General features: G+C 46.4%; 1 protein-coding gene and 1 long non-coding RNA gene across 3 annotated transcripts in view; one reads left to right on the forward strand and one right to left on the reverse strand.

Moving 5' to 3' along the window:
• CNMD (chondromodulin) overlaps positions 1-15,869 on the forward strand; it is a 130,441-nt gene that overhangs the window by 112,619 nt on the left and 1,953 nt on the right. The gene's annotated exons all lie outside the window — the stretch shown is intronic.
• LOC142290430 (uncharacterized) overlaps positions 1-15,869 on the reverse strand; it is a 74,551-nt gene that overhangs the window by 49,792 nt on the left and 8,890 nt on the right. Inside the window, exon 3 of one of the 2 annotated variants that reach the window (XR_012750306.1) lies at positions 3,761-3,839. The exons of the other annotated variant lie outside the window; for it this stretch is intronic. This is a non-coding gene — a long non-coding RNA (uncharacterized LOC142290430). Of the gene's footprint in view, positions 1-3,760; positions 3,840-15,869 lie in introns of those variants that run through there. 2 annotated transcript variants of the gene reach the window in all.

The raw sequence follows: 15,869 nt of genomic DNA on the forward strand, positions 1-15,869 counted from the left end.
GAAAGTCATGAGGAAGCTGCCTTAGTGGCAGAACGTCCTGCGGTCTTCTGCGGATGCGCTTTTGGGCGCCAGTTGGATTTCTGATCCTTGGCTGAGTTAGCGGACGAGGCGGAAGGCTTAGAGGATGACCAGTTGGAGGAACGAAAGGAACGAAACCTCGATTGATTCCTACCCTGGGCGGGTTTCCTGGTCTTGGTTTGTGGCATGGAAGTACTCTTCCCGCCAGTAGCTTCTTTAATGATTTCATCCAGCTGTTCACCAAACAGCCGTGAACCAGCAAAAGGGAGCCCAGCAAGAAGCATCTGCCTTCCACTCTCGAAGCCACAAAATCCTGCGGATAACAAGAGAATTAGCTGAAGCCACCGCAGTGCGATGAGCAGCCTCTAGCATGGCAGACATGGCATAAGATGAAAAAGCGGAAGCCTGAGCAGTTAAGGTAACCATCTCAGGCATAGATTCCTTGGTGAGGGAATGCATCTCCTCTAGAGAAGCAGAGATGGCTTTGAGAGCCCACACTGCTGCAAAAGTCGGGGAAAACGCAGCCCCCGCAGCTTCATACACAGATTTGGCCAGAAGGTCAATCTGACGGTCAGTGGAATCCTTAAGTGAGGTGCCGTCAGCCACCGACACAACGGTCCGGGCTGAGAGCCTAGACACCGGGGGGTCTACCTTTGGGGAGTGAGACCACTCCTTGACCACCTCAGGTGGAAATGGAAACCGGTCATCAGAACCACGCTTTGGAAAGCGTTTGTCAGGACAGGCCCTGGGTTTGGTCACAGCGGACTGAAAACTGGAGTGGTTAAAGAACACACTCTTCACTCTCTTAGGCGAGGTAAACTGATGTTTTTCTGCCAAAGAGAGTTGCTCCTCTGACACTGGCGGATTGAGATCCAGCACAGAATTAATAGAAGCAATCAAATCACTAAGGTCCGAGTCACCCTCAGAGAAATCGAAGGGATACATAGCCTTCGAGCCCCCAGTGAGGGCATCCTCCTCATCTTGAGAGTCAGCTCTTGAGACAGAGCCATGGGATGGGGGGGGGAGGAAACCCTGCGCCTTCTCTTAGAAGGACGGGGTCTGGGACCTGATGATGAATCCTCCGTGAGCTCTGATGGACGGAGGTCAGAGGATAGGAGTCCTCTGTCAAGAGTATTAGAGGCACCCTGTGAGGGGGGCTGATGCATATTCATCAAAGTCCTGGACAAAAGTCCCATGGACTCAGCAAATGACTGGGATATGGACCTAGAAAAGGACTCTACCCAGGCCAGGGGTTCAGTCACAGGTGCAGCAGCAGCAGCCTGAGAGACCACTGGGGGTGAGACTCCAGGCTGTGGCACCGCCAAGTTAGAGCAACCATCACAGTGTGGATAAATGCTCGGCTCAGGCAGCAAGAGCTTACATGCAGTGCATGCAGCATAAAGCTTTGGAGCCTTGCTCCTTGTGTGAGACATGCTGCTGGAGTGGGGGCTTTGCAGAGAATGAACCCCAGGGAGAATATACAGAGGTCCACAACCGGAGACCGGCTGTGGCTTACCAGACCGCTGAGCGCGGTGTTGTGTGCCCTCCAGATCCCGAAGCCCGGTCCCCCAGTGCGCAGCACCTCAGTAGAGATGCAGAATGCAGGATGTCCCAGAGCAGAGTGAACTCTGCCTTAGAAATGGGGCGTTCCTATAAAAGAGCGGGAACTGGAGGGCTATAGAGACCTGCAGGGAAGGAGGGACGCCCCAGCAGTGGGGAGTGTCCCTCCCCTGTGTAGAACGGCCGCCGGGAGGAGCCGAACCTGTCCCTCTGCATAAGTGACATGCGAGGGCAGGAAAACAAAACTAGGCGAAGCCAGGGCCTAAATTTAATCGGCGAGGCCGACAAGCAGGCACCATCGGCGCGGTTCTCTGGCAAAAGCTGGTGAACCCGCCGGAAAAGTTAAAACAATCACATACAGCATACTCTCCCCATACAATAAAGAACCGGGACCCCCAACATAAACGTCTCAGGTACTTAGCTGCTGAGACGCAGGGCCATATCCCTGGGGATGAGTGCTCCGGTCCAACAGAATCCTCAAGGGGCTGTGGATGGAGACCGGACTCCTGCCAGGCATGGAGACCGTGCTGGCTCCCACTTCAAGCCAGAGCCCAGAAGGGATGGTGAAGGAGCGCGGCATGTAAGGCTTCAGCCTTGTAAATCAACCTTAACAACACCGCCGACACAGTGGGGTGAGAAGGGACATGCCGGGAGTCCAGACATGGACCCGCTTTTCTTCAAACTCTTTCCAAAAGTCAAACAAATCAGATGAGAATGCATGTGTGGATGTATGACCTCCTGAACACAAAGCAATAAACTGGCTAGGACTGGCTACCAGGGGATGTATAAGCTCAGAGGGAGGAGCTACACTTTTAAGTGTAGTACTTTGTGTGTCCTCCGGAGGCAGAAGCTAAACACCCATGGTCTGGGTCTCCCAAAGGAACGATAAAGAAATAAATTTATATGATCTATAAAGAGCATAACGAAAAAAAAATCAAAACGCCAGAATTATTTTTGGGGGGGGCTAACGCAACACTGGAATAAAATGCAGTAAGAGGTGATGAAAGCATCACATCGACCTAAAAATGGTATTTGTAAAAATGCCAGCTCAAGGAACAAAGAATAAGCTATCACTGAGCCCCACATCCCAAAAAATAAGAATATTACGTGTCTTGGAAAATGAGCATTTTTTTATTTATTTATATATTTATTTTTTTACAAATTTCTGAGTTTTTTTTCACCAATGAAATTTAAAAAAAAAAAAATTACACGTTTGATATGTACGAATCTACTGACGTGGGAAATCTTGTAGCCAGATCAGTTTTACCACATAGTGAATATGGTAAATAAAAAAACACAAAACAATTTTCATGCACATAAGAAATAACAAATCGGACAGATGTGTGCACAGCAGTGTATCGACTTCTTACATTAACACATGTAAAGGTTAGTCTGTACACTACTCTTGTTTGGTATAGATAGGGTTCATTCAATGGCTCCAATGATGTCAGAGAGTCCTATAACAAAATGTAAATACCCCTAGATACTTTTCCGATGCTGACCCTCCCTACTGGTCAGTTCCCTCAGCTTTTCAAGTCCTAACACACAAGTACCTGAAGCTCTTCTTCATATAGCCCAGTTTCAGATTTGGTATTCTAGACCCATGAGATGTCAACATGTGCATGGCCCATAGCACGTGTGCCGATTGGCATACACAACATACATCCAATAATAACCAGGACTTTACAGGTCTGGCTTCATGAGAATTAGTACACAAAATGCATTATTATATCATTTGAAGTTTTGGTATTAGTTCTTGAGATAGATAATACCACACTAAACTTTTGCAAACAACACTTTGCATGAAGCCCACGTAGCAGGCAATTTCCATAACAGTTCTTTTCTTAAGATTGCTATGCATTTTATGCTTTTCAAGGTGTACAATGTTCTGAAAAACAGTAATTTAAATTGTGAGTTCTTTGATGCGTACACGCTACTTTCTTCTTTCTTTGCTCAAAAAATATCTTTGTAATCTAATGAACATTAAAGGGAATTTAAAGAGAATTTCTTGCTAAAGAATATAAAAAACACAGCCGAGCACCATCTGACGAAATCTAAACTAGATATGCCTTGTGGAAAATCAATATGGTGTTGGCTTGGCTTCCTAATCAATGTCATTGGAGTGATTTAACATGTGAGTATTTAAAGCAAGCTCACATTTCTAGATTTCATCAGTATTCATTCCCTGCAGGAGTTCTTGTCAGGCCTTTCAATAAAGTATTGTTCTTCCAACTTCTTCCTTTCAATTGAGCCACAAGACTCTGAAATAAAAGAACGCAGACACTGCACTTTCAGCTATAACAGACCTGATAATAAAAAAAAAAAAGATTTTTACAGAAAAGAGTATAGGATTTGACAGCATGGTTGAAATACTCAATCCTTCTCGTACAATGTGTCCATTTCTTTCGGATTCATTTAACAAATCCAACCTGAATAACATACATAGGGGTTTACATACATTCTTTTCAATAAATATCTGATTAAAAAAATGTGTGAGATGGAAGACTCCCATCTCTGAATATAATTACATATATATACTTTTTTTTAATATATATATATATATATATACATATATATATATATATATATATATATATATATATAAGTATTGCACTATTTAATCATGTGAAAATAGCATCAAATTGCTGTGGATTTCAGTATGTATCCACTTCATATATTTGTTTTTTCTTCTTCGTCGCTTGTATACTCTTTAAATCAATTAATGGTTTTTCGAATATTTTCTTTTCATTTTACTCCTCTCGGTTTAGATCATCGATTGAAGAAATAGATATAAACAAAATAGAAATGTGTTGTTTGTAGGGAAGTTAAGGCCGCTGCACACGCTGCAATATCATTACCGATATCACTAGCATGCGTACCCGCCCCCATCGGTTGTACGACACAGGCAAATCGCTGCCCGTGGCGCACAACATCGCTCAGACCCGTCACACTACTTACCTGCCTAGCGACGTCGCTGTGACCGGTGAACCGCCTCCTTTCTAAGGGGTCGGTTCGTTCGGCGTCACAGCGACGTCACTAAGCAGGCACCCAATAGAAGCGGAGGGGCGGAGATGAGCGGGACGTAACATCCCGCCCACCTCCTTCATTCCGCATTGCCGGCGGCCGCAGATAAGGTGAGGTTCCTCGTTCCTGCGGTGTCACACATAGCGATGTCTGCTGCCGCAGGAACGACGAGCTACATCGTACATGCAGCAGCAACGATAATTGGGAATAGGGAGGCATGTCACCAATTAGCGATTTTGCACATTTTTGCAACGATGCAAAATCGCTCATAGGTGTCACACACAATGATATCGCTAAAGCGGCCGGATGTGCGTCACAAATTCCGTGACCTCAATGAGATCGCTTGAGCGATGCCGTAGCGTGTAAAGCAGCCTTAAGATGCAAGTGCTAATAATTTAGACAGTAAAAGTTTCCATTTTAATAGTTAATATTCAGTTTTAATGGTGTACAGAAATTATTTGAATTGTTTATTCTAAACGGCCTAACAACATTAATGTTGACAGATCCCGTGGATATCCACGGGTTCGGCTGTCACTGTAATGTGTATGATGGCACTGGCCAATTAATCATTGGGGCAGATGTTGTCAATTGGACAGGTTTGATGTTGGACTTCAGATTGCCTTGTTATCCCAGAGAAAAGCAGCCGCTAGAGATGTCTGGAGGTGGCTCTCTCTAGGAGAACACAAGCAAATGCTCCTGAGCATGAGAGAGATGGGTAAGATGGCTAACTGTCAGACGATGGGCCGAAAAATTGTTCAGCTGACAGCAAACTGTTGTGTGAGGTGGGCTCACGTGGTGGATCCTCTAAGCGCGCTGGTCTGGGTGGCCACGCATGCGCTGATGCAGCAGCCAGGTAGAGTACAGACACGAAAAAATGCAAAAATAATAGTTCAATAAAGATCAGGGATTAACAGACAGATAAGGGACATGGGAAGAATTACAGAACTTAATTTAGACAGCATAGGCAAATGGCAGCGTAACCGAAGACCTGTGACAGATGGCGAAGTAGCAAAAGAAAACATAAACATAGCAGGAATACAGAAGACTGTAAACAGGAAACAGGATTCCTGAAGACTATTGGCAGACAGGTGACAGGTAGCAGAATTACGCACGACTGTACACCAGTAACAGGATTACTGGAAATAGCTGGCAGACAGGTAGCAGAGATATTGACGAGCAGACAGAGACAGGTAACAGGATGACTGGAGACCGCTTGCAGATAGGTATCAGTTGCAGACAAGTTTAGAACCACAGGAAGAAGACTTTAAGGTAATCACAGAAGTCTGACAACAGCTGTCATCTGACAACTCATCTTATACTCTACTTGTGGCGCCACCGTTGTGATTGGTCTTCTTTGATTTGTGACCTGCAGGCAGCTCCAGTGTTTCATAGAGCACACTGAAGGTCACAAATAAATGCATCTCTATGAGAGTCTCATATTGGCCTTGTTCTGGCTCTCGTAGAGTTACATTGAGAGCTTGTGACGTAATTTCTGTCAAGTCAGAGATTACGAGCATAAGATGGCACTATGGGATCGAAGCACCGTCGCTAAAAGGTGAAGCCACCGTATGGTGAATATACGACGGATTTCTTAGATTTAAAGTGCCACTCCAGGCTGAAAAAAAAAAAAAAAACTTTGGAGAGGCGCTTTTAAGTATAGGTGTCCATGAAAAACTCGGACAGCACTTGATGTAATGTTTCCTGCATCTGTGTGCTGTTTGTTTTTAACTGACTGTTGGGAGAAGCTCAAAAAATCTCCACCAGATTTTTTTTACATTTGAGAAAAACTGATTAAACACTGTAGGTAAAACTGACACTGACCAAACACTGATGAAAATCTCATCTAAAGAACTGATGAAAATTAATACTTTTTTTTCCATATGCAATGAGTAAAAAAAATAATGATTTGGCCGTAGTGATGGAACACACAGGAATTAAATCTAACTACTGACCGGTGACGTTGTCTGTGATTGGAGTCATTCAGCTTCTTTTACTTTGGGTTACGACTAGAGATGAGAAAACCTGAGGTTCACTGTTCATACCAAACAGAGACTTTCCCAAAAAGAACATAGTTCGGATTTGGTATTCGTGTGCTTTACATATGACCACCACTCGCACAAGCATCCTTCAGTGCTCATCCCAGTGTGAGCCGCTCACAGTGATTGAACAGCTCGCACTAGGGGTAAGTACAGCAGGAGCGGCTGTAGTGTGCACCAAAAAATAATAAAATCATATATATATATATATATATATATATATATATATATATATATATATATATATATATGAACAACTCCGCCTACCTGCCCCTGGAAGTAATTTATTTATGACTGGCTACATGTGAGCGGAGACCTGAGCTGCCCATTTGACATCCATTGGGTTCGGATCAAGTCCGGGTCCCAAACTGAAACTTATCTAAAGTCCGGCTGAAACTGCCAAACCAAACTTCAACAGGTCCACTCATTTCTAGTTATCACTGTAATGATATTTACTCCTAGCCATGACTTGCCTGCGCAGACCCTAGCACAAATAAGAAGGGTAATATCAGTAATGCTACACAAAACAGAGCTATACATATAGTACATTCCTAAAAACGGTGTCCCATCAAATAGTGCCTCACTACACTACTAATAATACTTCAGTGCACACAAGTCCCCCAGAAATATGATACATACAGTGCCTAATAAAGATTCCTCAAGAATATTATTATACACACAGTGCCCCTTAAATAATGTCAGACAAAAACTGGCTCCAAAACAGTACCATAATCTGTACCTCTAAAATAGTCACAAGAGTCACCAAAATTAGAGCCATAAACTCAGTGCTACAGCAATATATCCATACATTCAATGTTATCTTATAGTTCTTCATAGTAAATAGTCCTAAAAAGATTATGCCAGCTCTGAATATATGAGTATAGTACCACCATCGGAATGCTCCATCACCAGATAGAGTAGGCAATATGCGATCCGCATTCCCAGGAGCCTGGCGCCTCATGCCACGACCTTTTCTAATCCAAGGCCTTGTGCTGTGTGATGACCAATGTCATGTAATCCAGATAGGATCCTGCAATGCAGTCTGAGAGATTGGAGTTCAGATGTGACAGAATTCTGCCCTGAAAATCTGAGACTGTTCATGACATAACTTATGTGGCTGATGTTTTCAAATCTTCATCAAAGCACAATTTAGAATTCAGAGCAAGACGCAGATTTTCAAATTGGCAGCATTCTTATTATGGAGTGAAAATGCTATGGACTTTACCATAAATGTAATCTTTTGTGAAGCAAATAAAGAAATGCAGAAAAAAATAAAGATGTTCAGCAGATTTACTGGAAAATCTAAGGCAGAATATATCCAAAAATCTGGCCTTTTTCTTTTAAATCCCTTTCTATAGATATAGTATATTTATTTTTTTACTAATTCTGGTTTACATAGCAGTGTTCGAGTTTGGATGCTTTACGTATGCAAACCACTCGATCGAGCATCGCTGTACTCGGGTACGCCTTGTGTTCAGCTCAGTTCGAGCCGCTCAGTCTCTGAATGGCTCGCACTGGGGGTAAAAACAACATTTTTTATGTAGTGTATGCAAAAAAAAAAACCCAAACACCCTCTCCCCCAACAAAGCTCTGTTTATGGCTGTCTGTATGTCGGCAAAGCGTCAAACTGCCTAATCAGTGACTTCCAATGGGCTTGGGCGCTGGGATCAAGTTCAGGTCAAGTCCGCGTTCCAAACTGAACTTTATCTAAAGTCCAACTGAACCCGGAGAACCCGAACTTCCTCAGGTCCGCTCATGTCTACTAATAAGTATTATAAGTGAAAAAAAAAAGTCTAACGGGCACGCAAACCATTGAGACTGACTTTTGCCCAATTGAAGGCATCAAGGGAACAGCCTGATGTATTTGTGTTCGCCCTGAGGTCTATTAGTAAATCCAGTATGCGACCACCACTGCTATGAAGAGTTGTAGAGCGAATACTTCACTGTAGTTACACATTTTGGAGATATTCTACTAATAAAAAGCTTAACAACTTAGATGAATCATAAATAAATGAACCTATGCAATTTCTTTACTAGAAGTATAATAACTTTTATTTCCGCGACGGAAACAATGATGTATTCTTTCCGAGGCTTCGAGAACAGCTTCTGAACTGCCTGGATATTTGTGTTAATCCTATGTATCATAAGAGATAAATTTACTCTTGGGCACAAAGGAACAGAGAAGATCTGTTGAATGTGCAGAATTTGGTTTGTGGGATGTATGAAGAATTATTTTTCAAGCTAGTTTATAAGAAGTAATGCTTTGCTCAGATGTTGTGAGCATCAGATAATGTGAAAATTGCACCATCCACTTACGAGATAACATACATCAGTGTAAGACAGTCCCTATTGTCTCTGATGCTATTTCTGTGTCCCTCGCTGTTTTCTTGTTTTGCAGGTGCTACCCGTCACTTATTTTAGTGCACTGCTGTGTAATGCTTTACATCACATTTCAGTCAAGCTGAGAGCTTAGTTAGATGATTTCACCAAAGTGGCGCATGTTATTCCCAGCAATGCAGACACAATAACTAAACCAATCATCACACATAGACTTGCACACCACAATAAGCTTTTTTTGTTCACCAAACAATATAATTTGCATTTGCAATATACTTCCCATGATTAAAATACTCTGTTTACATACTGGAAGAATTTGTTGAAAATTGCACTACCTGCTATATCATGTGTTAAAAAGATAGGAAACCGCTAGCAGCATGTAGCAGAGGGAACATCATCATTATATGGGAAATGTAGAGTGATGAAATGAGATGTCCACCTGCTCACCGGCTGCTCATACAAAGCCGGCTGCTCATACACCGTGTGTGTGTGTGTATACGTGTGTGTGTGTATACGTGTGTGTGTGTGTATACGTGTGTGTGTGTATACGTGTGTGTGTGTGTGTATACACATGTGTATATATATATATATATATATATATATAAAAGGAAAATTTCAACTAGTGTATCACTCCATAAAGCGGTCTCATATATTAAAAATTAACTTTTACTTTTACAAAGATAAAAAAGCCATCTTTCCTGTTATTAACAGACTAGAACGTATTCTTAGATGTTTGCTTCAGACTATGTGTTTCGATGTGCTTGATGTCTTCATCATGGTCTATACCAGACCTGGGCAAGGGGCGGCCCGCGGGCCACATCCGGCCCGCCTGCTCTCTGTGACCGGCCCGCCCGTCTTCAGCCGGTGCAGTGGAGCCGGGCTGCAGCGTGCCGAGCAAGGAGAGATCCTGTGCAGGTCCACACTCCGCACAGTCAGTGCAGGCAGCGGAACGCAGGAGTCTTTCCTCTGTTCCCTGCCGGCACTAATTGTCAGTGACACACGCGCGCTCTGACGTTGTCAGTACTGCGCTGCGTGTGTCATTTCAAAAGTTCCCGCCCGCCCTGCAGGAGAAGAAGCAGCACAGCAGACGGAATAATTCATCTTGCACTGTAGGACCTGCGATGATGTCACGCCCATGTGACTGTGTGGGAGGAGACACAGGAGGCCGGGCAGAAAGCAAGACATGCTGAATCCTGAAGGAGATGTGGACACATGATGACTGGTAATGAGAAAAGAGGGGAAATGAGGGGGAGGGGGCTGCAGGGTGAGTGCATATGAGGGAAGATGGAGCTGCAGGGTGAGTGGCATATGTGGGAACATGGAGCTGCAGGGTGAGTGGCATATGTGGGAACATGGAGCTGCAGGGTGAGTGGCATATGTGGGAACATGGAGCTGCAGGGTGAGTGCATATGTGGGAAGATGGAGCTGTAGGGTGAGTGCATATGTGGGAACATGGAGCTGCAGGGTGAGTGCATATGTGGGAACATGGAGCTGCAGGGTGAGTGGCATATGTGGGAACATGGAGCTGCAGGGTGAGTGGCATATGTGGGAACATGGAGCTGCAGGGTGAGTGGCATATGTGGGAACATGGAGCTGCAGGGTGAGTGCATATGTGGGAACATGGAGCTGCAGGGTGAGTGGCATATGTGGGAACATGGAGCTGCAGGGTGAGTGGCATATGTGGGAACATGGAGCTGCAGGGTGAGTGCATATGTGGGAACATGGAGCTGCAGGGTGATTGGCATATGTGGGAACATGGAGCTGCAGGGTGATTGGCATATGTGGGAACATGGAGCTGCAGGGTGATTGGCATATGTGGGAACATGGAGCTGCAGGGTGATTGGCATATGTGGGAACATGGAGCTGCAGGGTGAGTGCATATGTGGGAACATGGAGCTGCAGGGTGATTGGCATATGTGGGAACATGGAGCTGCAGGGTGATTGGCATATGTGGGAACATGGAGCTGCAGGGTGATTGGCATATGTGCGAACATGGAGCTGCAGGGTGAGTGGCATATGTGGGAAGATGGAGCTGCAGGGTGAGTGGCATATGTGGGAAGATGGAGCTGCAGGGTGAGTGGCATATGTGGGAACATGGAGCTGCAGGGTGAGTGGCATATGTGGGAACATGGAGCTGCAGGGTGAGTGGCATATGTGGGAACATGGAGCTGCAGGGTGATTGGCATATGTGGGAACATGGAGCTGCAGGGTGAGTGGCATATGTGGGAACATGGAGCTGCAGGGTGAGTGGCATATGTGGGAACATGGAGTTGCAGGGTGAGTGCATATGTGGGAACATGGAGCTGCAGGGTGAGTGCATATGTGGGAACATGGAGCTGCAGGGTGAGTGCATATGTGGGAAGATGGAGCTGCAGGGTGAGTGGCATATGTGGGAACATGGAGCTGCAGTGTGAGTGTCATATGTGGGAACATGGAGCTGCAGGGTGAGTGGCATATGTGGGAACATGGAGCTGCAGGGTGAGTGGCATATGTGGGAACATGGAGCTGCAGGGTGAGTGGCATATGTGGGAACATGGAGCTGCAGGGTGAGTGCATATGTGGGAAGATGGAGCTGTAGGGTGAGTGCATATGTGGGAACATGGAGCTGCAGGGTGAGTGCATATGTGGGAACATGGAGCTGCAGGGTGAGTGGCATATGTGGGAACATGGAGCTGCAGGGTGAGTGGCATATGTGGGAACATGGAGCTGCAGGGTGAGTGGCATATGTGGGAACATGGAGCTGCAGGGTGAGTGCATATGTGGGAACATGGAGCTGCAGGGTGAGTGCATATGTGGGAACATGGAGCTGCAGGGTGATTGGCATATGTGGGAACATGGAGCTGCAGGGTGATTGGCATATGTGGGAACATGGAGCTGCAGGGTGATTGGCATATGTGGGAACATGGAGCTGCAGGGTGAGTGCATATGTGGGAACATGGAGCTGCATGGTGATTGGCATATGTGGGAACATGGAGCTGCAGGGTGATTGGCATATGTGGGAACATGGAGCTGCAGGGTGATTGGCATATGTGCGAACATGGAGCTGCAGGGTGAGTGGCATATGTGCGAACATGGAGCTGCAGGGTGAGTGGCATATGTGGGAAGATGGAGCTGCAGGGTGAGTGGCATATGTGGGAAGATGGAGCTGCAGGGTGAGTGGCATATGTGGGAAGATGGAGCTGCAGGGTGAGTGGCATATGTGGGAACATGGAGCTGCAGGGTGATTGGCATATGTGGGAACATGGAGCTGCAGGGTGAGTGGCATATGTGGGAACATGGAGCTGCAGGGTGAGTGGCATATGTGGGAACATGGAGTTGCAGGGTGAGTGCATATGTGGGAACATGGAGCTGCAGGGTGAGTGCATATGTGGGAACATGGAGCTGCAGGGTGAGTGCATATGTGGGAAGATGGAGCTGCAGGGTGAGTGGCATATGTGGGAACATGGAGCTGCAGGGTGAGTGTCATATGTGGGAACATGGAGCTGCAGGGTGAGTGGCATATGTGGGAACATGGAGCTGCAGGGTGAGTGGCATATGTGGGAACATGGAGCTGCAGGGTGAGTGCATATGTGGGAAGATGGAGCTGCAGGGTGAGTGCATATGTGGGAAGATGGAGCTGCAGGGTGAGTGCATATGTGGGAACATGGAGCTGCAGGGTGAGTGGCATATGTGGGAACATGGAGCTGCAGGGTGAGTGGCATATGTGGGAACATGGAGCTGCAGGGTGAGTGGCATATGTGGGAACATGGAGCTGCAGGGTGAGTGCATATGTGGGAACATGGAGCTGCAGGGTGAGTGCATATGTGGGAACATGGAGCTGCAGGGTGAGTGGCATATGTGGGAACATGGAGCTGCAGGGTGAGTGCATATGTGGGAACATGGAGCTGCAGGGTGAGTGCATATGTGGGAACATGGAGCTGCAGGGTGAGTGGCATATGTGGGAACATGGAGCTGCAGGGTGAGTGGCATATGTGGGAACATGGAGCTGCAGGGTGAGTGGCATATGTGGGAACATGGAGCTGCAGGGTGAGTGGCATATGTGGGAACATGGAGCTGCAGGGTGAGTGCATATGTGGGAACATGGAGCTGCAGGGTGAGTGCATATGTGGGAACATGGAGCTGCAGGGTGAGTGGCATATGTGGGAACATGGAGTTGCAGGGTGAGTGCATATGTGGGAAGATGGAGCTGCAGGGTGAGTGGCATATGTGGGAAGATGGAGTTGCAGGGTGAGTGGCATATGTGGGAACATGGAGCTGCAGGGTGAGTGGCATATGTGGGAACATGGAGCTGCAGGGTGAGTGGCATATGTGGGAACATGGAGCTGCAGGGTGAGTGCATATGTGGGAACATGGAGCTGCAGGGTGAGTGGCATATGTGGGAACATGGAGCTGCAGGGTGAGTGGCATATGTGGGAACATGGAGCTGCAGGGTGAGTGGCATATGTGGGAACATGGAGCTGCAGGGTGAGTGGCATATGTGGGAACATGGAGCTGCAGGGTGAGTGCATATGTGGGAACATGGAGCTGCAGGGTGAGTGCATATGTGGGAACATGGAGCTGCAGGGTGAGTGGCATATGTGGGAACATGGAGTTGCAGGGTGAGTGCATATGTGGGAACATAGAGCTGCAGGGTGAGTGCATATGTGGGAACATGGAGCTGCAGGGTGAGTGGCATATGTGGGAACATGGAGCTGCAGGGTGAGTGGCATATGTGGGAACATGGAGCTGCAGGGTGAGTGGCATATGTGGGAACATGGAGCTGCAGGGTGAGTGGCATATGTGGGAACATGGAGCTGCAGGGTGAGTGCATATGTGGGAAGATGGAGCTGCAGGGTGATTGGCATATGTGGGAACATGGAGCTGCAGGGTGAGTGCATATGTGGGAAGATGGAGCTGCAGGGTGAGTGCATATGAGGGAACATGGAGCTGCAGGGTGAGTGCATATGTGGGAACATGGAGCTGCAGGGTGAGTGCATATGTGGGAACATGGAGCTGCAGGGTGAGTGCATATGTGGGAACATGGAGCTGCAGGGTGAGTGGCATATGTGGGAACATGGAGCTGCAGGGTGAGTGGCATATGTGGGAAGATGGAGCTGCAGGGTGAGTGGCATATGTGGGAAGATGGAGCTGCAGGGTGAGTGGCATATGTGGGAAGATGGAGTTGCAGGGTGAGTGGCATATGTGGGAAGATGGAGCTGCAGGGTGAGTGGCATATGTGGGAAGATGGAGCTGCAGGGTGAGTGGCATATGTGGGAAGATGGAGCTGCAGGGTGAGTGGCATATGTGGGAAGATGGAGTTGCAGGGTGAGTGGCATATGTGGGAAGATGGAGTTGCAGGGTGGGTGGCATATGTGGGAAGATGGAGTTGCAGGGTGAGTGCATATGTGGGAAGATGGAGTTGCAGGGTGAGTGGCATATGTGGGAAGATGGAGTTGCAGGGTGAGTGGCATATGTGGGAAGATGGAGTTGCAGGGTGGGTGGCATATGTGGAAAGATGGCGTTGCAGGGTGAGTGCATATGTGGGAAGATGGAGTTGCAGGGTGAGTGGCATATGTGGGAAGATGGAGTTGCAGGGTGAGTGGCATATGAGGGAAGATGGAGCTGCAGGGTGAGTGGCATATGTGGGAAGATGGAGTTGCAGGGTGAGTGGCATATGAGGGAAGATGGAGTTGGAGGGTGAGTGGCATATGTGGGAAGATGGAGTTGCAGGGTGAGTGGCATATGAGAGCTGCAGACTGACAGAAGGATGTGAAGGGGTGCAGAGTGTTTGAGAGGGGTAAGTTGGGGTACAGGCAGGGTGAAATATGTGGGCAGGGTGTGTGACATATGGGGGTGTAGTGTGTGTGATATGGGGGTGCAGGCTGTATGGGGAGCAGGGTGTGTGACATATGGGGGTGTAGTATAATACAGGTGTACTAGACTAAGGACATATACGTCCGAAACGCGTCCTCCCTTTTTACATCTGCTATGATGCGTTTTTAATGCAACCATGGAACATGGAATTTTAATGAAATTTTGAATAAAATCTGATGTTTTAAATTTCTGGAACTGGATGCTGGATTATCTCCTCCTCCCTATATGGAGGTGTAGTATATTACAGGTGTGCTATATGGAGGTGTATATTACAGGTGTATATAGGGGTGTAGTGATGTAGTATATTACAGGTGTACTATATGGAGTTGTAGTATATTACAGGTGTGCTATATGGGGATGTACTATATTACAGGTGTAGTATATGGGGTGTAGTGATGTAGTATATTACAGGTGTGCTATATGGAGGTGTAGTATATTATAGGTGTGCTATATAGAGGTGTAGTATATTACAGGTGTAGTATATGGGGTGTAGTGATGTAGTATATTACAGGTGTACTATGTGGAGTTGTAGTATATTACAGGTGTGCTATATGGGGGTGTACTATATTCCAGGTGTAGTATATAGGGGTGTAGTGATGTAGTATATTACAGGTGTACTATGTGGAGTTGTAGTATATTACAGGTGTGCTATATGGGGGTGTACTATATTACAGGTGTAGTATATAGGGGTGTAGTGATGTAGTATATCGGAGGTGTATTATATAGTGGTGTAGTATAATACAGGTGTATATGGGGGTGTAGTATATTACAGGTATATGGAGGGAGTGTAGTATAATACAGGTGTATATGGGGGGTGTAGTATAATACAGGTGTATATGGGGGGTGTAGTATAATACAGGTGTAGTATATAGGGGTGTAGTGGTGTAGTTTATTACAGGTGTAGTATATGGAGGGGGTGTAGTGATGTAGTATATTGGGTAGAACTGAGGTAATTATATTAGTCCGGCCCTCTAAACCAATCCCAATTTCTCATGCGGCCCCATGGGAAAATTAATTGCCCACCCCTGGTCTATACTGTAT

The sequence above is a fragment of the Anomaloglossus baeobatrachus genome, chromosome 2, assembly GCF_048569485.1.
Source record: "Anomaloglossus baeobatrachus isolate aAnoBae1 chromosome 2, aAnoBae1.hap1, whole genome shotgun sequence".
Taxonomy (NCBI): Eukaryota; Metazoa; Chordata; class Amphibia; order Anura; family Aromobatidae; genus Anomaloglossus; species Anomaloglossus baeobatrachus.